A 26,024-nucleotide genomic window follows, 5' to 3' on the forward strand; every position below is an offset into this window, starting at 1 on the left:
TCGCCAGAAACAGCAGTTAGGAAGCAGCGGTCACAAAGACCGCTGCTCCATAACCTGTCCGCCTGCTCTGAGCAGGCAGACAGACATCACCACAATTCAACCCGATCGAGTACACACACACCAAACCTGCAATGCGAAAGTGAGGTCCCGTTTGCATTGCACTCAACTTGTTTTATAAAATTTACAATTACTACATTCTTGACCTACTGCTTTATTGATGTACAATTTGTAAGTTTTAACTTTAATGTTTACTGTTCTTTATATCATATATATGTACCATACTGGTGGTTATAATAAAGTTTAAAATAAAAACTACAAAAGTATTCATTATCTTGTTTATTATAAATTTTAAAAAGGAAAGTGCCTTGTTTAAAAAAAAATAAAATAAAACACTAACAACGTATAAAGAATAGCATTGCAAAAATTCCATATGACTCCACTATATTTTTTAACCATAAAATTGTCAATTGAGTCAAGAAAATATATTTAAACAAACAAATACACTTACACACATATCTATATATTGCTGCAGTATACATAAAACCCTTCAAAGACAGATTTCTTGAAATAATACTTCCCCAAACACAATACTGAGTGCTGAAAGCCAACAGAACTAAAGGCAATAGCTAGCTAAATAAATTAAAGCTACCTCTAAAATGATGGGCACTCTCTTATTTTTCTCCCATCAAACTTCTAAAATAACTGCAAGCTTATTAAAAATATAGACACAAAAAATGTGCTGCCCCTCTCCAATCTGCTGCCCTAGGCAAGTGCCTTGTTTGCCTAGGCCAAAATACACACCTGCAAGCAGTATAATGGTATGTGTTAATGTTAGTAGCATGATTTTAAGTTTATGGTTTTGGTGTCAATGTAGTGATCATTTGATTCTTGATGCATTTTGTTCAATTCACTATATCCTCTTATATTTGGAGTAATATAAATATATATATATATATAAAGTCACCATATTACTATGGCTAATGCTAAAAAGTTGAATTTTTAAGTTATAACAGTAATTTTAGTATTGATCATCTAGAAAGCACCTAAATAACTTTGCTACATCTGAATTAGCTCCAGAAAGGCTGCAGGCTTGGTCATAGCCAATCAGGGCTAATACTCATGTAATATTAGGGAATGCACATTTGTGCCTTAGGTGCTTTCAAAAGAGTAACACTTTGCCATTTTTCATACATGAAAATACACTTTTAATTTTTCAAAGTATAGTGGGTACTTTTAAATTTCTTTATTTTACCATCATTGCTGTTGTTATCATTTTTCAAAATGTTGCTGCCAAAGACTCTATTCATTTTTGTAGATAAATTATTCAATACGATTTTTAACTAGCATTGTGCCTCACCTTTAATGTAGAATATATGTTCTATGGGCTAGGCACAGAAAGGCTGTATCAAGGGCATGTGCTACAATAGAGGCAAACTAGGAAACCACTGCAGGCCCCTTTTGAGAGGGGTTGGGGCGAAATTTTGGTCCTTTATATTTATCTTATATTATTTTTAAAAGGATATATTTATTTTTGGTTGCCTAACTTGGGCTTCATAGTGGTGGCATAATGGCTAGAATGGGAGGGACTCTCCTGAAAAATAGGAAGGCAAAGAGTACGTCAGCCAGATCAGCTGGAAGCATCTATATATTGTCAATATATAGTTACTCTGCACTATATGATGATGCAGTGCACTACTAAACATGTTGCACTGTATTATTAATGCAGAGCGTTGTGTTCATTATTGTATAAATGTTCATTATCATCGCTACACAGTTACACTTGTCCAAAATAAGTGTGAGTTGTACTGGTCCCCTGGCCAAAACTTGGCAATACTCCACTGCAAATTAATGTGATCTATTAAATGGCTTGAAAAATGTTTAAAGATGAATTCACAGCTTCTGAGAACTTGCAGTTCAAGCTTGCAAGAGTGAGAGCGCAAGATGTAGTCTCTGTTTCTTATCCTATGTGGAAGAGATGAATCACCTCAACATCCCTTGTTTGGGTTGATTAGAAGGTCCAGTTTTCATGCAGTTGGTTGTCCAAAAGCAGGGGGCAGGGTTGAAGAACAGAGCTCTTCTACAGTGTTACATTTTGCCAAGTGGCCACTGCAGGTGGACTGGATCTCTGCTCAAGAACGTGTCAGCCTGCAGCTTCATTTTCCTGTTAGACATGTCTAGGTATAATGGTGAAAAAGAAAAGAGGGCATCCTGCCTCCAGGTTTGTGTGTTTTATATATTTATAGCTGCTTAATACATTTCGTTAAGAAGCAGTAATGGCAGGGTATATATTTTTTTCTGAGAGGGAGAGGGGTGGCAAAATGTGTCTTCGACTGTGTAGTCCTAAATTCTTGTACTGGACCTGGCTGTATCTAGAGTGACAGATTTCTTGGGCTGATAGATTTCAAGCCTCATTTTGGAAGAAATAAATTAATTCTTGGTATCTGAGGGGTGATGAGTCCTCTGTGCACCCTGGTATAGACATGCATTTAATGGGAAGAGAGACGCTCTACAGACACTAGGGATTATCAGAGGGGGCTCAGATGGAGGCAAATAGCTGGTCTGCTTGATACTGGCAGAAAAAGGATAAATAACTGCACTGTGTTTGTTGTATTAATTATACATATATGTTAAAACACTGCATTATTTGTGTTTCCTGAAGAAAAGGGGTTAAATCACAGGCTAAATAACTGCACTTTGTGTATAGTGCTAGTAAACAAATACAAATAAAGTGAAAATATACACAACTAACTGCATTAATACACTTTTAATTGTGCAACCATGTATTGTAAATTAAAAATTGTGGGCTAGATTACAAGTGGGGCACGATTGTTAGTGCTGGTCATATATACACTATTTGATAAAAATGATATATATATATCTATATATATATATATATATATATATATATATATATATATATATATATATATATATATATATATATATATATAAAAATTTTTTTCATAAAAAGGGCTATATTGTATACATACAAACACAAATATTTAGACACACAAACACACACACACACACACACACATATATATATATATATATATATATATATATATATATATATATATATATATATACTGTATATATATATATATATTTATATATACACGGTTGTATGCAACAGTTTAGGCACCCCTGACAATTTTCATGATTTTTATTTATAAATAATTGGGTGTATAGATCAGTAATTTCATTTTGATCTATTAAATAACTGAAGGACACAGTAATATTTCAGTAGTGAAATGAGGTTTATTGGATTAACAGAAAATGTGCAATATGCATCAAAACGAAATTAGACAGGTTCATAGATTTAGGCACCCCAACAGAAATATTGCACCAATATTTAGTAGAGCCTCCTTTTGCAGAAATAAAAGCCTCTAGACGCTTCCTATAGCCTGTAATGAGTGTCTGGATTCTGGATGAAGGTATTTTGGACCATATTTCTTGCAAAACATCTCCATATTTTCAATTATATTTAGGTCTGGGGACTGGGATGGCCATTCCAGAACATTGTATTTGTTCCTCTGCATAAATGCCAGAATAGATTTTTAGCAGTGTTTTAGGTTGTTGTCTTGTTGATATGTCCAGCCCCAGCATAACTTCAACTTTGTGACTGATTCCTCAACATTATTCTCAAGTATCTGCTGATATTGAGTGGAATCCATGCGACCCTCAACTTTAACAAGATTCCCCGTACTGGCACTGGCCACACAGCCCCACAGCATGATGGAACATCCACCAAATTTTACTGTGGGTAGCAAGTGTTTGTCTTAGAACGCTGTGTTCTTTTGCTGCCATGCATAACACCCCTTGTTATGACCAAATAACTCAATCTTTGTTTCATCAGTCCACAGCCCCTTCTTTCAAAATTAAGCTGGCTTGTCCAAATGTGCGTTTGCATACCTCTATCAAATAACTGAAGGACACAGTAATATTTCAGTAGTGAAATGAGGTTTATTGGATTAACAGACAATGTGCAATATGCATCAAAACGAAATTAGACAAGTTCATAGATTTAGGCACCCCCAACAGAAATATTGCATCAATATTTAGTAGAGCCTCCTTTAGCAGAAATAAAAGCCTCTAGATGCTTCCTATAGCCTGTAATGAGTGTCTGGATTCTGGATGAAGGTATTTTGGACCATATTTCTTGCAAAACATCTCCAGTTCAGTTAGGTTTGATGGTTGCTGAGCATGGACAGCCGCTTCAAATCACCACACAGATTTTGAATGATATTAAGGTCTGGGGACTGGGATGGCCATTCCAGAACATTGTATTTGTTCCTCTGCATAAATGCCAGAGTAGATTTTGAGCAGTGTTTTAGGTCATTGTCTTGTTGAAATATCCAACCCCAGCATATCTTCAACTTTGTGACTGATTCCTCAATATTATTCTCAAGTATCTGCTGATATTGAGTGGAATTCATGTAACCCTCAACTTTAACAAGATTCCCCGTACCAGCACTGGCCACACAGCCCCACAGCATGATGGAACATCCACCAAATTTTACTGCAAGTGTTTGTCTTGGAACGCTGTGTTCTTTTGCCGCCATGCATAACGCCCCTTGTTAGGACCAAATAACTCAATCTTTGTTTCAACAGTCCACAGCCCCTTCTTCCAAAATGAAGCTGGCTTGTCCAAATGTGCATTTGCATACCTCAAGAGACTCTGTTTGTGGGGTACATACAGCTTCTCCTTGTGCAAATTGTTGAACGATGCACAGTGACACCATCTGCAGCAAGATGATGTTGTAGGTCTTTGTAGAGGGTCTGTGGGCTGTTTTTGACTGTTCTCACCATCCTTTGCCATTGCCTCTCCGATATTTTACTTGACCTGCCACTTCTGGCCTTAACAAGAATTGTGCCTGTGGACTTCCATTTCCTCATTATGTTCCTCACAGTAGACACTGACAGCTTAAATCTCTGCGATAGCTTTTTGTAGCCTCCCCCTAAACCATAATGTTGAACAATCTTTGTTTTCAGGTCATTTGAGAGTTGTTTTGAGGCCCCCCATGTTGCCAATCTTCAAAGGAGAGTCAAAGAGAACAACAACTTGCAATTGGCCACCTTAAATACCTTTTCTCATGATTGGATGCACCTGTCTATGAAGTTCAAGGCTTAATGAGCTCACCAAACCAATGGTGTGTTCCAATTAATCAGTGCTAGGTAGTTACAGGTATTCAAATCAATAAAATGGCAAGGGTGCTTAAATTTATGCACCTGTCTAATTTCAATTTGATGCATATTGCACATCTTTTGTTTATCCAATAAACCCCATTTCACTACTAAAATATTACTGTGTCCTTCAGTTATTTGATAGATCAAAATGAAATTGCTGATCCAAACACTCAATTATTTATAAATGAAAATCATGGAAATTGTCAGGGGTGCCTAAACTTTTGCATACAACTGTTATATATATATATATATATATATATATATATATATATATATATATATATATATATATATATATATATATATATATATCTGTCTAAATATGTGTGTGTACATATACATGTGTAAATATACATGTGTAAATATGTATTTATATATGTATGTATGTACATACATATATACGCATATTAACACCTACATACGCATGTATATACAATTTGGAGTCCTTTCCACTTAAAATACCTTAAAACAAGAAAAATAATATCTTAATAATAATAATAATAATCAATAAATAATTATGCGCTAGATTACAAGTGGAGCATTAATTTATCGCATGGCCATAAATAGGCAAATTCGCCCGTTACGGGTGCAGGATAAATAACCAGCCATTACAAGTGGCTGGTTAATACTACTGCAAGCTCGGGTAGCAATTAGTGCTCTGTAAATAAACCAGTGATCAAATCTCTGGTTAATTATCCAAATGGCCCCCAATTGCCCCCCAAATAACGTGTAGTTTTTTTTTTTTTTTGTTTTTTTTTAAATATCTGCACTAAGCAGTTTTTGGTACTTAAAGGGACACTGAACCTTCTTTCGAGATTAAGATAGAGCATGCAATTTTAAGCAACTTTCTAATTTACTCCTATTATCAAATTTTCTTCATTCTCTTGGTATCTTTATTTGAAAGAAAGAATGTAAGTTTAGATCCGGTCCATTTTTGGTGAACAACCTGGTTTGTTCTTGCTGATTGGTGTATAAATTCACCCACCAATAAACAAGTGCTGTCTATCATCTGAACCAACAATTGGCAGGTTCCTTAGATTAGATGACTTCTTTTTCAATTAAAGAAAGCAAGAGAACAAAGAAAAAGTGATAATAGGAGTAAATTAGAAAGTTGCTTAAAATGGCATGCTCTATCTGAATCAGGAAAGAAAGAATTTGGGTTCAGTGTCCCTTTAAAGTGAGGGGATGTGGAGTGTTAGAAAAAAAAATGTCACTGAAAAGTGCCTTTACATAGCAGTCTATGGGGACTATGGGGGGTAGTTATCAAACCGTCAACCTCAAATACGCTGGAATTCTGCAGCGTATTTGTGGCAAGGCTGATTCGCCTTAGTTATCAAAGGCTAGAGACCGGCAAAAGTAGAATTTTGTGACGTAAGCTTCGATCCACCGGACTCAGTCCGACACAGATCGATTCTTACGTCACTCCAGATGTTCCGCACACAAGTGTGGCACAATCTGACTACTTTTGCTAGTTATCAAAAAACTAGCAGGTACGCTCGGCACTTTTCCAGCCCAGCGTACCTGGTTTTCAATCCGCCGCCCTGGAGGCGGCGGATCCCATAGGAATCAATGGGAGTCTGACCATAGCGAAAGTACAAGTTCGCTGCTGCCAGTCATCCCATTGATTTCTATGGGAGATGTCTGCACCTAACACCCTAACATGTACCCCGAGTCTAAACACCCCTAATCTGTCCCCCCTACACCGCCGCAACTAAATAAAGTTATTACCCCCTAAACCGCAGCTCCCGGAGCACACCGCAAGCTACTCTATACATATTAACCCCTAAACCGCCGCTCCATGACCCCGCCACAACTATAATAAATGTATTAACCCCTAAACTGCCGCTCCCGGACCCCGCCGCAACCTATATTAAACTTATTATCCCCTAATCTGCCCTCCTACACCGTCGCCACCTATAATAAATTTATTAACCCCTATCCTGCCCCCCCCTACACCGCCGCCACTGTAATAAATTTATTAACCCCTAAACCTAAGTCTAACACTAACCCTAACACCCCCCTAACTTAAATATTAATTAAATAAATCTAAAAAATATTTCTATTATTAACTAAATTAATCCTATTTAAAACTAAATACTTACCTTTAAAATAAACCCTAATATAGCTACAATATAAATAATAATTATATTGTAGCTATCTTAGGATTTATTTTTATTTTACAGGTAACTTTCAATTTATTTTAACTAGGTACAATAGCTATTAAATAGTTATTAACTATTTAATAGCTACCTAGCTAAAATAAAGAGAAATTTACCTGTAAAATAAAAACTAACTTAAGTTACAATTACACCTAACACTACACTATAATTAAATAAATTATTCCTATTTAAAACTAAATACTTACCTGTAAAATAAACCCTAAGATAGCTACAATGTAATTAGTAATTACATTGTAGCTATTTTAGGATTTATATTTATTTTACCGGTAACTTTGTATTTATTTTAGCTAGTTAGAATAGTTATTAAATAGTTATTAACTATTTAATAACTACCTAGCTAAAAGAAATACACAATTACAATTAAACCTAATACTACACTATCATTACATTAATTAAATAAATGAACTACAAATAACTACAATTAAATACAATTACATAAACTAACTAAAGTACAAAAAATAAAAAAAGCTAAGTTAAAAAAATAAAAAAAATAAGTTACAAACATTTAAAAAATATTACAACAATTTTAAGCTAATTATACCTAATCTAAGCCCCCTAATAAAATAACAAAGCCCCCCAAAATAAAAAAATTCCCTACCCTATTCTACATTAAAAAGTTCAAAGCTCTTTTACCTTACCAGCCCTTAAAAGGGCCTTTTGTGGGGCATGCCCCAAAGAAAACTGCTCTTTTGCCTGTAAAAGAAAAATACAACCCCCCCCCAACATTAAAACCCACCACCCACATACCCCTAATCTAACCCAAACCTCCCTTAAAATAGCCTAACACTAATCCCCTGAAGATCATCCTACCTTGAGTCGTCTTCACTCAGCCGAGCCACCGATGGAACTGAAGAGGAGATCCGGAGCGGCAGAAGTGATCCTCCAAGGGGCGCTGAAGAAGTCTTCCATCTGATGAAATGATCTTCCAGGCGGCGCTGAAGAAGTCTTCCATCCGGGCGATGTCATCTTCCAAGCGGAGCTGAAGAAGTCTTCTATCCGGGCGATGTCATCTTCCAAGCAGGGTCTTCAATCTTCTTTCTTCAGGATCCATCTTCATCCTGCCGACGCGGAACATCCTTCTTTCCCGACGGACTACCGACGAATGAAGGCTCCTTTAAGGGACGTCATCCAAGATGGCTTCCCTTCAATTCCGATTGGCTGATAGGATTCTATCAGCCAACCGGAATTAAGGTAGGAAAAATCTGATTGGCTGATTGAATCAGCCAATCAGATTGAGCTCGCATTCTATTGGCTGATCGGAACAGCCAATAGAATGCGAGCTCAATCGTATTGAACTTCAATCTGATTGGCTGATTCAATCAGCCAATCAGATTTTTCCTACCTTAATTCCGATTGGCTGATAGAATCCTATCAGCCAATCAGAATTGAAGGGACGCCATCTTGGATGACGTCCCTTAAAGGAGCCTTCATTCGTCGGTAGTCCATCGGGAAAGAAGGATGTTCCGCATCGGCGGGATGAAGATGGATCCTGAAGAAAGAAGATTGAAGACCCCGCTTGGAAGATGACATCGCCCGTATAGAAGACTTCTTCAGCGCCGCTTGGAAGATGACATCGCCCGGATGGAAGACTTCTTCAGCGCCGCCTGGAGGATCACTTCATCAGATGGAAGACTTCTTCAGCGCCCCTTGGAGAATCACTTCTGCCGCTCCGGAGCTCCTCTTCAGTTACATCGGTGGCTCGGCTGAGTGAAGATGACTCAAGGTAGGATGATCTTCAGGGGATTAGTGTTAGGTTATTTTAAGGGGGGTTTGGGTTAGATTAGGGGTATGTGGGTGGTGGGTTTTAATGTTGGGGGGGTTGTATTTTTCTTTTACAGGCAAAAGAGCAGTTTTCTTTGGGGCATGCCCCACAAAAGGCCCTTTTAAGGGCTGGTAAGGTAAAAGAGCTTTGAACTTTTTTAATGTAGAATAGGGTAGGGAATTTTTTTATTTTGGGGGGCTTTGTTATTTTATTAGGGGGCTTAGATTAGGTATAATTAGCTTAAAATTGTTGTAATATTTTTTAAATGTTTGTAACTTATTTTTTTTATTTTTTGTAACTTAGCTTTTTTATTTTTTGTACTTTAGTTAGTTTATGTAATTGTATTTAATTGTAGTTATTTGTAGTTAATTTATTTAATTAATGTAATGATAGTGTAGTGTTAGGTTTAATTGTAACTTAGGTTAGGATTTATTTTACAGGTAATTTTGTATTTCTTTTAGCTAGGTAGTTATTAAATAGTTAATAACTATTTAATAACTATTCTAACTAGCTAAAATAAATACAAAGTTACCTGTAAAATAAATATAAATCCTAAAATAGCTACAATGTAATTATTAATTACATTGTAGCTATCTTAGGGTTTATTTTACAGGTAAGTATTTAGTTTTAAATAGGATTAATTTAGTTAATAATAGAAATATTATTTAGATTTATTTAATTAATATTTAAGTTAGGGGGGTGTTAGGGTTAGTGTTAGACTTAGGTTTAGGGGTTAATAAATTTAATATAGGTTGCGGCGGGGTCCGGGAGCGGCGGTTTAGGGTTTAAACTCTTTATTTAGTTGCGGCGAGGTGCGGGATCAGCAGGATAGGGGTTAATAACTTTATTATAGAGGGCGGCGGTATAGGGGGGGCAGGATAGGGGTTACTAGGTATGATGTAGGTTGCGGCGGTGTCCGGGAGCGGCGGTTTAGGGGTTAATACATTTATAAGAGTTGCGGCGGGGTCTAGTAGCGGCGGTTTAGGGGTTAGTAACTTTATTGAATTGCGGGGGGCTCCGGGGGTGCCGGTATAGGGGGTAGAACAGTGTAGTATAGTGTGAGTGCTTAGTGACAGGCTAGCAATAAAGCTGTAAAAAAGCCAAAGAGCAGCGAGATCGGATGAGTGATAACTCTCACAGTCTGCTGCTCATCGCCCCGTACTTGGTGCGCGGCTTTTTGACAGATTTATTGATAACTTAGGTGAATTTTTTCAGGTCTGCGGCGGCGATGGTAGACGAGCTTAGGCGGGCGTATTGGGCCAGCGAAGGCAGGAAAGTTGACACGTTGATAACTACCCCCCTATGTGTTCCCTGTAAATATATATGTATATGCTTATTATACATGTATATTTATGTGTTAATATGTATATATAAACACATAAATATATATGTATGTATTAATATACATATATATTTACACTTTGCTGCCCATCCTTGAGTGACTTACCCCCTTCGCTGCGCTTGGTTCTCTTTCATGTCTCACGCCATGAGAACGAAGCTCCCATTGGAGCGTATGGAAGCGCACTCTTATGAGCTCAAAGCTTCCCTGCAATGCAAAGCGAGGTCGTGTTTTCTTTGCGCTCAACTTGTTTTGTAATATTTACAATTACTACATTTACTACATTTACAATATTTACACTGCATTTATACACATAGAATAAAAAAAGGATTTTGTTACAAAAATAAATACTTGCTCTACGAATAAGTGTGTCATTTGATCCAGCAATCTCCACTCTTTAAATAGCAAATATTTCCTTCAATTACGTATTGATAGGTTTCTCATTCAGACCAATCACAAAGGAAAATACCTGAGGAAGATACGTTGTCCTTGAAACGTGTAGTGTAATAGAAGTATTATCTTTCTGGTTATTTCTGAACACTGCAGCAGCTCTCCTTGTGTTTTTCTTCTTCACCTATTCATAGTGTAAGTATTATTTTGTTTTTGGAAAAAATAGTTATTCTTTACATTGTATGTAAGTAAATACAGAGTAAATGTATTTTCACAATATACTTCTTAACTCAATTGCCTATTTTGTAATGATCTTGTTAATGTCATCCAATGGATAAAAAAACATGTAAATCTGAAACACAACAGTTTATTTTAAAATGAATGCCTTCCAGAGATAAATATTTTAGTAAAATCTAAAATTACATTTGCAGAGAGTCTAAATAACATTGGTAATATTGAGGTCAAAGAAAGAAAAAAAAAAAAACTAAAGAAAAAACCTGGAATAGATTCAGGTGATGCCGGGCAAGTCAGGGTTATCAAAACTCTTGGAGAGCGATTGTAATCTTACATGTGCGCTTCAATATGACAGAAACGAAAGAAAAACATTAAGGTCATTTTAGTAATTTTAAATAATTGACTTTGCTTTTAGATTAAATAAAGAGATGGTGCCATAATGGTGCTCAGTTTTATTCTTCGGACTTGTGAGAGCTGTCTCTGGAAATCTGTTTTAATTATCATGTAATTTAATTTGTTTTTTCTACAGGTTTTTATTTTTTATTTTTTTAAGAATAACATATTTATATCAAGGCGCTGCTTTCCATGAAAAAAAAAAATCATTGAATTTATACCACACTAAAAAAAGAGAAAACCCCATAAGTGGCTAAATTTTGAGTGGAGCGCTATTTATCGCTAAACTTTGGTAAGCGATATATATGTTTGGTTAAGGTGCTTTTTCACAATGTTTTGTAATCCTTTAAGATATTTTTTTTTACAGTATACTGTACCATCAATGAAACAAAGCATTGTTATTTATCAAACTTTTTTATTTATTTATTTTATTTAAACTTTATTAAAGCTTTACAAGTTAAAAGTATCTCTATAGATTTGAACAACAAAAGAGTAAAATGGGGATGCTTCCGTCCCTGCATGTTAACGATCATGAATGTAAGAAGTCAGTCAAATTATGAAGTTGAGTTTTTGATGTAAGCCCTTGTATATGAACAAGAAGATAAACAAAATCATATCAACATGTTAGTTAGTAACCGGAAATCAGAAGATAATAGGTCATACAATAACAGTGGATACCATGAGATGGATAGCAAAAAGCAAACATTAAGGGCCAGATAATAATTGGACACAAATTAACATTTCTGCTCGAGCATTAATTGCACTAGAAGTAAACTTTTAGCATATGTCGGGTTGCACTTGTATTGCAAGTTGAAAGTAAGCTGTTTTCGCTCTTGTGCTAACCCGGCAACGCAAAATGCCGTTCGTGCATTCCCCCATAGAAGTCAATGGAGCAAAAAAGTGGGAATTTTTCACACTCCAATGTTCCGCACATAACAGAAAATGTTCTATTTATTTACATATAAATATTTCTACATATATCTGATGTCATTTTGGGACATTATATACCTATATATATATATATATATATATATATATATATATATATATATATATATATATATATATATATATATATATATATATATATATATACAGGGAGTGCAGAATTATAAGGCAAGTTGTATTTTTGAGGATTCATTTTATTATTGAACAACAACCATGTTCTCAATGAACCCAAAAAACTAATTAATATCAAAGCTGAATAGTTTTGGAAGTAGTTTTTAGTTTTAGCTATTTTAGGGGGATATCTGTGTGTGCAGGTGACTATTACTGTGCATAATTATTAGGCAACTTAACAAAAAACAAATATATACCCATTTCAATTATTTATTTTTACCAGTGAAACCAATATAACATCTCAACATTCACAAATATACATTTCTGACATTCAAAAACAAAACAAAAACAAATCAGTGACCAATATAGCCACCTTTCTTTGCAAGGACACTCAAAAGCCTGCCATCCATGGATTCTGTCAGTGTTTTGATCTGTTCACCATCAACATTGCGTGCAGCAGCAACCACAGCCTCCCAGACACTGTTCAGAGAGGTGTACTGTTTTCCCTCCTTGTAAATCTCACATTTGATGATGGACCACAGGTTCTTAATGGGGTTCAGATCAGGTGAACAAGGAGGCCATGTCATTAGATTTTCTTCTTTTATACCCTTTCTTGCCAGCCACGCTGTGGAGTACTTGGACGCGTGTGATGGAGCATTGTCCTGCATGAAAATCATGTTTTTCTTGAAGGATGCAGACTTCTTCCTGTACCACTGCTTGAAGAAGGTGTCTTCCAGAAACTGGCAGTAGGACTGGGAGTTGAGCTTGACTCCATCCTCAACCCGAAAAGGCCCCACAAGCTCATCTTTGATGATACCAGCCCAAAACAGTACTCCACCTCCACCTTGCTGGCGTCTGAGTCGGACTGGAGCTCTCTGCCCTTTACCAATCCAGCCACGGGCCCATCCATCTGGCCCATCAAGACTCACTCTCATTTCATCAGTCCATAAAACCTTAGAAAAATCAGTCTTGAGATATTTCTTGGCCCAGTCTTGACGTTTCAGCTTGTGTGTCTTGTTCAGTGGTGGTCATCTTTCAGCCTTTCTTACCTTGGCCATGTCTCTGAGTATTGCACACCTTGTGCTTTTGGGCACTCCAGTGATGTTGCAGCTCTGAAATATGGCCAAACTGGTGGCAAGTGGCATCTTGGCAGCTGCACGCTTGACTTTTCTCAGTTCATGGGCAGTTATTTTGCGCCTTGGTTTTTCCACATGCTTCTTGCGACCCTGTTGACTATTTTGAATGAAACGCTTGATTGTTCGATGATCACGCTTCAGAAGCTTTGCAATTTTAAGAGTGCTGCATCCCTCTGCAAGATATCTCACTATTTTTGACTTTTCTGAGCCTATCAAGTCCTTCTTTTGACCCATTTTGCCAAAGGAAAGGAAGTTGCCTAATAATTATGCACACCTGATATAGGGTGTTGATGTCATTAGACCACACCCCTTCTCATTACAGAGATGCACATCACCTAATATGCTTAATTGGTAGTAGGCTTTCGAGCCTATACAGCTTGGAGTAAGACAACATGCATAAAGAGGATGATGTGGTCAAAATACTCATTTGCCTAATAATTCTGCACTCCCTGTATATATATATATATATATATATATATATATATATATATATATATATATATATATATATATATATATAAAACACAACTTCTGCAGCACGACCCACCACCACTGGTCATCTGCCTGGGTGCAACAATAGAAGGCAATATCCAAGTAAAGAATTGCACTCACAGGGCTTCTTCTACAAATATACTTTAATGAAACGTTTTTGGGGATATTGTCCCCTTCGTCAGCATAACAAGTGTGGAAAAAATTACACAATTTATAGTGAAAAAACAGCAAACAAATCTCCTACCTAGTGTGTCAGTGGTGCCAAAGTCTATTGCTGGAACGCATCTTGCGTACCACCATCTCGTGCAGCCAGAAGTGTAATTACGCAACTTCCGGATCTGTGTCCGTAACATATCGTTAAACAAAAAACAAATAGCAATCATCTATTATGTGCACATATCATATTCATACTGTACAGGATATAATATTATTGTAACATTATTGTCATTAAACAGCCCATGTATAGTGCGTCACGTAATGCAAATGCATTCTGTTGGTACCATGGTGACAATATTGTAAACAATAAAACATAACAAGCATATATATACACATGAACAAGCGTATTTTCTCATACAGGTTCTGTCTAAACCTTGAATTATAGGAAACACTAGCAAAATAAATAATTAAAATATATTGTAAGGTTGTTTTGATTAAGTATTTTATATTATAATCCCAAATGGTTTACTGTCCTTTTGAGTCTGAAAATTGTAGATTTTCCACTACCTACTGAGAAATGGAAGTGCATACAGCAGAAAAGTATCACCATGCCACATATCTGTCCCTAATTGGCCTCAGCAGAGATGATAAAATATGAAAATGCAGTGAGAAGTTTGCAAACAAAATGACAGTTGCAAGTCTTGTCTACTGCAGTAACAAGCCAAGCTTGGCAAGTCCAAATAAGAGAACCCTGCATCGTATTTGATGCGAGATTGATAGTTAACAAAGCGTGAAGATCAACAAATTTTGAAATGTGTGGCAAAATATACGCTCCCGTGATCTCAATTGAACGCAGATTGATGCTTGCATCATTACAAATGTTTCGAATTTACATTCAACTTTATTTGACCCTTTTCCAAAGTTATCAAACATTTAACAGGTAAGTTTGCGTCTATTCCGACACAGCGTACCACCCTTGAGGCTGCGGATGCCATAGTCTAAAAACACAGAAAGCTTATGTTCGATGCTGCAAAAGAATGAAGTATATTAAGTAATATAAATAAATTAGAAACTTTATTAAAATTGTATACCCTTTATAAATTAAACAATATTATTGCTCCACATTTGGTGCACTAGTAGATATTGGGATAAAAATGAAAAATACATTACTACTTATGGATTATATTACATCTTTGTCTCTCATTACAAAACAAGGGGACAATATTTTTTCTTGTGAACTGCTGGTGCAATGCTGCCCTCTGCAGATTCGCGGCCAAACAGCCGTTAGCAGGGGGTGTCTATCAACCCGATTGTATTTGATCGAGTTGATTTCTGTCCATGGCCTCAGAGCAGGTGGACAAGTTATGGAGCAGCAGTCTTTAGACCGCTGCTTCATAACTTCTTTTTCCAGCGCGCCTGAAGGGCTTGATAAATCGGCCCCAGAGTCTGGTAAATATTTTACTAATATCATTGTTAATATCTTTTTCCGCATTATAATATCGTATTCAGCATTGCACCAGCAGCTCACAAGAGGGAGGTGTCAATCAACCCAATCGTACATGATTGGGTTGAATTGTGGCGATTCCTGTCCGCCTGCTCAGAGCAGGCAGACAGGGTTATGGAGCAGCGGTCTGAAAACTCGCCAGAAACACGGGCCCACAAGCTCCATACGGAGCTTGATAAATGGGCCTCATAGAGTTAAAGGCACATATTTGGTTAATATCCTTTTAACCTTTTTTCTTTCTCCTTTGCATCCCAACTTTAAGTTTAGGTCTCAGTTTGAGAACTAAAGAAACAATTTAGGGGCAAAGAAAAAATGAAGGCAAAAAGGATATTTAATATCAGGAGATGCAGAAAAAAATAGAAACAGTCAGTTAACCTACTGGGTATTAAGAAACAGCGTGGAGCAGCAGCCATGCCTAAAAAAGATTGCACCTGTCAGGTCAAAATGCCCCCCTGCCTTGATAGTATCTTTGTACATCATTGCTGTAATACTGAGCAGATTCTGAGAATAAAAAAACCCACATTCTTACCTCCCGCTGTAAATATCCGAAGTGCTACGGCAAGTTTTGAAGGCCAGTTCATGCACTTAGTGCTATACTCCTCTAGTGACAGTTAACTGTCTCTGTAATAGCACTGCCGGGATTGGTCTGCGCTGTGATGATGGAAAGGAGCGCCGTGTACTGTAGAAAAGAGCAACCTCAAGTGGCACACGTTTCCTGTCTTCTCTGAAAAAAAACAATCTGTAGAGTGCACTTTACTGCTTACGGGCTTTAAGAGAGGGGCTAAAGAGTAATAGCCAATGCTAGGCCTGACGTCCCACCAGTCACTCAAGTTACTTGTTATTTCTTCCTTCTACTACAGGTTCCTTCCAATGCCTTTTCTCATTGGTGTATACTTACCGTGGCCCTGCCTTCCTATTGGGCAGCACTTTTACTCAGTGACGTTGACGGTGCATAGCATCTCTGGCTCTGCGTGGGGCCCCCCAAAGTTTGTGTCCCGGGGCCAGTGCCGTGCTTGCCCCATGCAAAGGGAGGGCCTGGTGACAAGCAATCACTGATACCATGTGACAGCCTGTTTGCACTATCCACACACCCTCTATCTCTCTTTCCTCAGTCGGTAATCTGAGGTGAGAGATCACTCATACAAAGTGTCCCACATGGTTATACACATCTCTAATAAAAAAAATAATCCTTTAGGTGCTGATCACAGTGTTATTGCTGTGATCACTCTGATCAGTAATTGGGAAGTGGGAATTTGGGGTGGAAGTTGGAATTGGCGGGGGGTTTCAGTGCTGTTTAGATCAATGTGTCAAATTTCAATGTATGAAGACTGAAATGACCATGCCCCATATTTGCCCCTTTAACTTCCTCTAACCTAATAACCTGTACATGGGGGCAATGCTGTTCTCGTGAAACATTGCGAAATACAAATATGTGTTTTTTAATTGCACTAAAACCAGGATTATGAATAAAAAATGTGTGTGATTGGTTGGAAAAAAGTAACATTTCCTAATTTATGATACTTAAATGATAGTTCATATATAAATATTTGATGTCAAAAGAAAGACCTATTTGTCCTCTAACAAACGATATATTATATGTGTGGGTGCACTTACTGTGAGGTAAATTATGGTTGAGCAAACATATAGCTCAAATTCTAGGTTTTATTTATGTTTAGAACTTAGACAATTACCTCAGTCTTTAAGGGGTTAAAGAGCATAGTTAAGTAAGCTCTGAAGCAGCCAAGCACTACAGGAATCTAGCTGGTGTTTGGCTAAAACACATATATGTTTCTTGTCATTGGCACAAACATGTGCAAACAACAGGGCAATAATAAAAAAAATGTATTTAGCACGAGATGGCCCAAAAATCAGTGCTACTTATTTAGCTCAACAAATTACTGTTCCCTATAATGTGTAAGCGTGTAAACCTTAGAAGGAATAGTGATTTCTCTTTCTAAATATGTAGTGCTTACTTTGGATCATCTCATGCTAAATAAGTAGAGCTTATTTTAGGCCATCTTGCCCTAAATAAATAGGGCAACACTCTGCAAAGCAAATTTTGGGCAAGGCAGGTCACGTAAAAAATTAGAGACAGAGCTCCGAAATTTGGATTTATTCAGGGGTCAAGTCCTACAAAAAAAATGTGGGAAATCACCAACGGCTAGATTACAAGTTTTGTCGGTAAAAACTTGCGTTGCTAACGAGCTTTTTTTTTTCCAGCGCTCACTTTAAACAATGCTGGTATTACAAGTTTTCTGAATGGCTTTGTTAGCCTCAGAAAAGTGAGCGTTGAGCAAATTTAGCGCCACTTCTCACTGTAATACCAGTAGCAGTAAGCTGGCAAAACGTGCTTGTGCATGATTACCCCATAGGAAACAATGGGGCTGAGACGGCTGAAAAAAAAAATAACACCTGCAAAAAAGCAGCGTTCAGCTCCTAATGCAGCCCCATTGTTTCCTATGGGAAAATACTTTCTAAGTCTACACCTAACACCCTAACATGAACCCCAAGTCTAAACACCCCTAACCTTACACTTATTAACCCCTAATCTGCTGCCCCCGACATCCTCGACACCTGCATTATATTATTAACCCCTAATCTGCCGCTCCGGACACCGACGCCACCTACATTATACCTATGAACCTCTAATCTGCTGCCCCTAACATCGCCAACACCTACATTATATTTATTAACCCCTAATCTGCCACCCCCAACGTCGCCGCCACCTACCTACAATTATTAACCCCTAATCTGCCGCCCCCAACGTCGCGACTACTATATTAAATGTATTAACCCCTAAACCTAAGTCTAACCCTAACCCTAACACCCCCTTAACTTAAATCTATTTTTAATAAATCTAAATAAAATTACTATAATTTAATAAATTATTCCTATTTAAAACTAAATACTTACCTATAAAATAAACCCTAATATAGCTACAATATAAATAATAGTTACATTGTAGCTATTTTAGGATTTATTTTTATTTTACAGGCAACTTTGTATTTATTTTAACTAGGTACAATAGTTATTAAATAGTTATTAACTATTTAATAACTACCTAGCTAAAATAAATACAAAAGTACCTGTAAAATAAACCCTAACCTAAGTTACAATTACACCTAACACTACTCTATAATTAAATTAATTACCTAAACTACCTACAATTAAATACAATTAAATTGAATAAACTAAGTTACGAAAAAAAACAAACACTAAATTACAGAAAATAAAAAAGAAATTACAATATTTTAAACTAATTACACTTAATCTAATCCCCCTAATAAAATAAAAAAGCCCCCCAAAATAATAAAATTCCCTACCCTACACTAAATTACAAATAGCGCGTAAAAGGGCCTTTTGCGGGGCATTGCCCCAAAGTAATCAGCTCTTTTACCAGCCCTTAAAAGGGCTTTTTGCGGGGCATTGCCCCAAAGTAATCCGCTCTTTTACCTGTAAAAAAAAGAAATACAATACCCCCCCCCAACATTTACAACCCACCACCCACACACCCCTACTCTAAAACCCACTCGATCCCCCCTTAAAAAAAACTAACACTACCCCATTAAAGATCACCCTACCTTGAGCGGTCTTCACCCAGCCGGGTACCAGTGGTCATCCGATGGTGCAGAAGAGGACATCCGGACAGTCAAAAGTCTTCATCCTATCTGGGCAGAAGAGGACATCCAGACCGGCAGACATCTTCATCCAAGCGGCATCTTCTATCTTCTATGGATTCTATCAGCCAATCGGAATTAAGGTAGGAAAAATCTGATTGGTTAATTTAATCAGCCAATCAGATTGAAGTTCAATCCGATTGGCTGATTGGATCAGCCAATAGAATTGACCTCGCATTCTAACTATTAGTTATATTGTAGCTATATTAGGGTTTATTTTATAGGTAAGTATTTAGTTTTAAATAGGAATAATTTATTTAATTATAGCAATTTTATTTAGATTTATTAAAAATAGATTTAAGTTAGGGGGTGTTAGGGTTAGACTTAGGTTTAGGGGTTAATACATTTAATATAGTAGCGGCTACGTTGGGGACGGCAGATTAGGGGTTAATAATTGTAGGTAGGTGGCGGCGATGTTAGGGACGGCAGATTAGGGGTTAATAACAAATTTTATAGTGTTTGCGAGGCGGGAGTGTGGCGGTTTAGGGGTTAATACATTTATTATAGTGGCGGCGATGTCCGGTTGGCAGATTAGGGGTTAAATAATTTTATTATAATGTTTGCGATGTGGGGGGGCCTCCGTTTAGGGGTTAATAGGTAGTTTATGGGTGTTAGTGTACTTTTTAGCACTTTAGTTAAGAGATTTATGTTCCGGCGTTAGCCCATAAAACTCTTAACTACTGACTTTTATATGCTGTAGGAGTCTTGGAGGTAGAGGCTGTACCGCTCACTTCTTCCAAGACTTGTAATACCAGCGTTAGGAAAATCCCATTAGAAAGATAGGATACGCAATTGACGTAAGGGGATTTGCGGTATGGAAAAGTCGCGGAAGAAAAGTGAGCAGTACACCTGTACCTGCCAGACTCGTAATACCAGCAGGCGTTAAAAAGCAGCATTAGGACCCCTTTACGCTGCTTTTTAAGGCTAATGCCAAACTCGTAATCTAGCCGCAAGACTTCCAAACCCTCACAACTAATATTGTTTTATACACACACTTGCATACATACTCACACACACTGTATTTATATGTTTATAATCTATGCACTAATGAAAGCAAATTAAAACCAATGAAGGTTAATTGGTTGCCTTTGGGACTGATACTACTCCTCTGTGACAGAGCAATAGTCCTATTTCTGCTGAGGGATGCTAAATAACCCCAGAGCAAGCTTCACAGAAAAGTAAGCACCATGTGTTCCATACAGTGTGGGGTGATCACACAGCAGGGCCACTGACAGGCTTGCATTTGGTGTATTGTAGGAAGTGTTAATGCCCATTACTAGAGGATCTTACTATCCCTCTAACCAGACTGTTGTGAATATTATCCTTATTATTATTATTATTATTTTATTATTTCAGTAGTGTACCTGCAAAGTATATTATGTGTTTAGACACAATAAATATTATGGAACCTCTATGTCATTCTGATAATGTAACTCATTATATATATAATAGCGGTTACCAACTTTGCAGGGGCAATGTGTGCAATGTGTAATTTATTGATAGTGTAGTGTTAGGTTTAATTGTAGGTAATTGTAGGTATTTTATTTAATTTATTTATTGATCGTGTAGTGTTAGGTTTAATTGTAACTTAGGTTAGGATTTATTTTACAGGTAATTTTGTAATTATTTTAACTTTTTTAGCTATTAACTATTTAATAGCTATTCTACCTGGTTAAAATAAATACAAAGTTACCTGTAAAATAAATATAAATCCTAAAATAGCTATAATATAATTATAATTTAATAAGAGTTAATTAATTTCGTTAGATTTAAATTATATTTAATTTAGGGGGGTGTTAGTGTTAGGGTTAGACTTAGCTTTAGGGGTTAATACATTTATTAGAATAGCGGCGAGATTCGGTCGGCAGATTAGGGGTTAATGATTGAAGTTAGGTGTCGGCGATGTTAGGGAGGGCAGATTAGGGGTTAATAAATATAATATAGGGGTCGGCCGTGTTAGGGGCAGCAGATTAGGGGTACATAGCTATAATGTAGGTGGCGGCTCTTTGCGGTCGGCAGATTAGGGGTTAATTATTGTAGGTAGGTTGCGGTGACGTTGTGGGGGGCAGATAAGGGGTTAATAAATATAATATAGGGGTCGGCGGTGTTAGGGGCAGCAGATTAGGGGTACATAAGGATAACGTAGGTGGCGGTCGGCAGATTAGGGGTTAAAAAAATTTAATCGAGTGTCGGCGATGTGGGGGGGCCTCGGTTTAGGGGTACATAGGTAGTTTATGGGTGTTAGTGTACTTTAGAGCACAGTAGTTAAGAGCTTTATAAACAGGCGTTAGCCCAGAAAGCTCTTAACTACTGACTTATTTCTGCGGCTGGAGTTTTGTCGTTAGAATTCTAACGCTCACTTCAGCCACGACTCTAAATACCGGAGTTAGAAAGATCCCATTGAAAAGATAGGATATGCAATTGACGTAAGGGGATCTGCGGTATGGAAAAGTCGCGGCTGAAAAGTGAGCGTTAGACCCTTTTTTGACTGACTCCAAATACCGGCGGTAGCCTAAAACCAGCGTTAGGAGCCTCTAACGCTGGTTTTCACGGCTACTGCCAAACTCCAAATCTAGCCGCGACTGCCAGGCTAGGATTAAGGCAGACGCCGAAACCGGTCAGCCTTTTTGTTTTCTGTGTTTCTAAGGTTATTTATCACTCTTACCCTGGGGGTTAGTTAACCCTTTTTGTTTTGTTCTATTAACAAAAATAATAAAGCAAGTCTTTTCAATTCATGATAGGAATCATGCAGCTATGTTGGGGACCTTGGATATCATAGTAACAAAACATGGATTATTTTGATAAAGTACAAAAACTTCACAGTAAGCAATTATATACTGACAAGCAGCACTAGCTAATAGCTACATATTAATACAGAATATATATATATGTGTGTGTGTATGTGTACCTGAATATATAAGTAAATACACATGATCAATTGTACCCCTATATTATATAGCACAGACATATGTGATTAATATGCAATAACAAAATGGTGAATTATACTGGACAATTGTTCTGACAAGACTGTGCTCCAGTTCATCACACCAGCAGCAGCAGTTTTTACTGAAGTGTTTCTCTTCTCTTTCCAGGGGGAACTTAGTTTCTCCTGCAAAAATATTGTGCAGGAACTCCGGTCCCATGCTTTCCTATTGGACTTGATCCCTGGAACTGTCCTAGAAAAATTGGGATGTCTGGCCACCTTACTGATAAGTAGGCTTACCAGAAGTCCCAGTTTGACTGGAATTGTCCCTGTTTGGAGGCGCTGTCCCAGTGTCCCACCCAGTTGTTCATTCAGCAGGGTTGCTACCTCTGGGTTTCAAATCATGTATCCGGGTTTGAGACCCCTGAAACCCGGACACATTATTCAAAATTACCTGACTGTGAGTCTGTGGCTCTCCAGCATAGTTGGATGCTGATACTTTGTTACATACAGCCCTGCTTAGCTTAATGTTTGTGCCCTTTAAAGTTCACATTTGGTAATACTGGCTGAGTGAGCAGCATAGGGTTTTTTAATTTTATAATACTACTTTGTTTATATTTCTTGGAATTTAACACCCCCCGGTATAACCAGGAAGTGCAGACATGCAGGATTTTTGGTGTGAATCTTGCTTTACTTCATGCAGGATAGCATTTTGGCTGTAATCTTTCTGCATATGGTATAATGAAGCCTCTTAAACAGCTTTAGCAGATATGTGTTTCTTTTTTACTTATTTCATTCAATGTTGTATTTATGCCTTATACAGTTCTGTTCTTTAATTAGACACATAAAACACATATTACACTGCAGATATTAAATTGTGTGATGTATATGCTTTTCACTATTTTATGAAATGGGTAATTATGCTTGATGTTTGGCATTATTTAGAATCTGAGATGTAGATGAATGATTTGTTTGCTCATGTTGTGTATGGGTTGCCATGACAACGTAATAGTGCCTTTTTCACTATGGGGTGGTGTTATGGTCTATTTAAACTGTGTGATTTACTTGTTGTTTGACTGAGGAAGGGTAGAGTATCCACAAAACATTATGCACATAAAAGCTACTACTTTAAAAGGATCAGTAATCATCACGCCCCCCTTGACCATGCCCCTGGTATGGTAAGCCTACTGATAAGGACATTACACAGTAGTTACTATATGTACACTATATAATAAACTATCACCTAGATTACGAGTTTTGCGTTAGAGGCTATGCGGTGCTAACGAGCAGTTTTGTCTCAACGCTCACTAACCTGCAACGAAAAGAATTCTATCAGCCAATCGGAATCTAAGGGACGCCATCTTGGATGACGTCACTTAAAGGTACCTTCATTCTGTTTTAGACGTCGCCAGAAGAGGATGCTCCGCGTCGGATGTCTTGAAGATGGACCCGCTCCGCGCCGGATGAAGATAGAAGATGCCGTCTGGATGAAGACTTCTGCCCGTCTGGAGGACCACTTCTGCCCGGCTTGGATGAAGACTTCTGCCCGTCTGGAGGACCACTTCGCCCTGCTTGGATGAAGACGTCTCCCGGTAAGTCGATCTTCAGGGGGTTAGTGTTAGGTTTTTTTAAGGGTGTATTGGGTGGGTTTTATTTTTTAGATTAGGGTTTGGGCGGCAAAAGAGCTAACTGCCCTTTTAAGGGCAATGCCCATCCAAGTGCCCTTTTCAGGGCAATGGGGAGCTTAGGTTTTTTTAGATAGTATTTTGTTTGGGCGGTTGGTTGTGTGGGTGGTGGGTTTTACTGTTGGGGGGGTTGTTTGTACTTTGTTTTACAGGTAAAAGAGCTAATTACTTTGGGGCAATTCCCCTGCAAAAGGCCATTTTAAGGGCTATTGGTAGTTTAGTTTAAAAATCTCTGTGAAGGAGCATAGTGTGCAAAAAGAACTGGCACCCTGAGGAATTCAATAAAAATGAACATGCATGGAAGTTATTCCAGCTACTGTTCTATCTCAAGGAGTGCTGTTCTCTCTCTTTCGATTTTTATGCAAATTACTCTTGGGTCACCCTAAGAGTAATGGGGAAACCAGACGTGGACTCCATGCACACTTGCCCTTAGAGAGATACAACGGCACCTCACTGACGAGGCCCATAGGAGGCCGAAACGATCGTCTGGGGTTTTTGCTTCCCTTGTTCAGAGAAGAATTGCCTGGTATTTCGGCGCTGGACTGTCATTGGGCAGGGTCAGACTGATATGCTTCAGGATATTTTTTCTCTGTGAAGGGGCATAGTGTGCAAAAAGAACTGGCACCCTGAGGAATTCAATAAAAATGAACATGCATGGAAGTTATTCCAGCTTCTGTTCTATCTCAAGGAGTGCTGTTCTCTCTCTTTCGATTCGTAGTTTAGTTTAGGCTAGGGTTTTTTTTATTTTGGGGGGGCTTTTTAATTTTAATAGGGCTATTATATTAGGTGTAATTAGTTTAAATGTATGTAATTTGTTTATTATTTTCTGTAATTTAGTGTGTTTTTTTTTGTACTTTAGCTAATTTAATTTAATTTGGTAATTGTATTTAATTTAGTTAATTTATTTAATTATAGTGTAGTGTTAGGTGTTAGTGTACCTCAGGTTAGGTTTTATTTTACAGGTACTTTTGTATTTTTTTTAGCTAGGTAGTTAGTAAATAGTTAATAACTATTTAATAACTATTGTACCTAGTTAGAATAAATACAAACTTGCCTGTAAAATAAAAATAAACCCTAAGCTTGATATAATGTAACTATTAGTTATATTGAAGCTAGCTTAGGGTTTATTTTACAGGTAAGTATTTAGTTTTAAATAGGAATAATTTAGTTAATGATAGGAATATTTATTTAGATTTATTAAAATTATATTTAAGTTAGTGGGTGTTAGGTTTAGGGTTAGACTTAGGTTTAGGGCTTAATAACTTTAATATAGTGGCGGCGACGTTGGGGGCGGCTGATTAGGGGTCAATAAATGTAGGTAGGTGGCGGCGATGCTAGGGATGGCAGATTAGGGGTTAATAATATTTAACTAATGTTTGCGAGGCTGGAGTGCGGCGGTTTAGGGGTTAATATGTTTATTATAGTGGCAGTGACGTTGGGGGCAGCAGATTAGGGGTTAATAAGTGTAGGTACGTGGCGGCGACATTATGGGTGGCAGATTAGGGGTTAATAAATATAATGTAGGTGTCGGCGATGTTGGGGGCAGCAGATTAGGGGTTCATAAATATAATGTAGGTGGCAGCGGTGTCCGGAGCGGCAGATTTAGGGGTTAAAATTTTTATTTTAGTATTTGCGATGCGGGAGGGCCTCGGTTTAGGGATTAATAGGTAGTTTATGGGTGTTAGTGTGCTTCTTAGCACTTTAGTTATGAGTTTTATGCTACAGCGTTGTAGTGTAAAACTCATAACTACTGACTTTTAAATACGTTAGGGATCTTGACAGGGTGGGGTGTACTGCTCATTTTTTGGCCTCCCAGGACAGACTCTATGGAAGTCCCATAGAAAAAAAGACTTTACGAAGTTTACGTAAGTCGTCTTGCGATAAGGCCAAAGAAGTGTGCGGTC

The sequence above is a fragment of the Bombina bombina genome, chromosome 5, assembly GCF_027579735.1.
Source record: "Bombina bombina isolate aBomBom1 chromosome 5, aBomBom1.pri, whole genome shotgun sequence".
NCBI classification, from domain to species: Eukaryota; Metazoa; Chordata; class Amphibia; order Anura; family Bombinatoridae; genus Bombina; species Bombina bombina.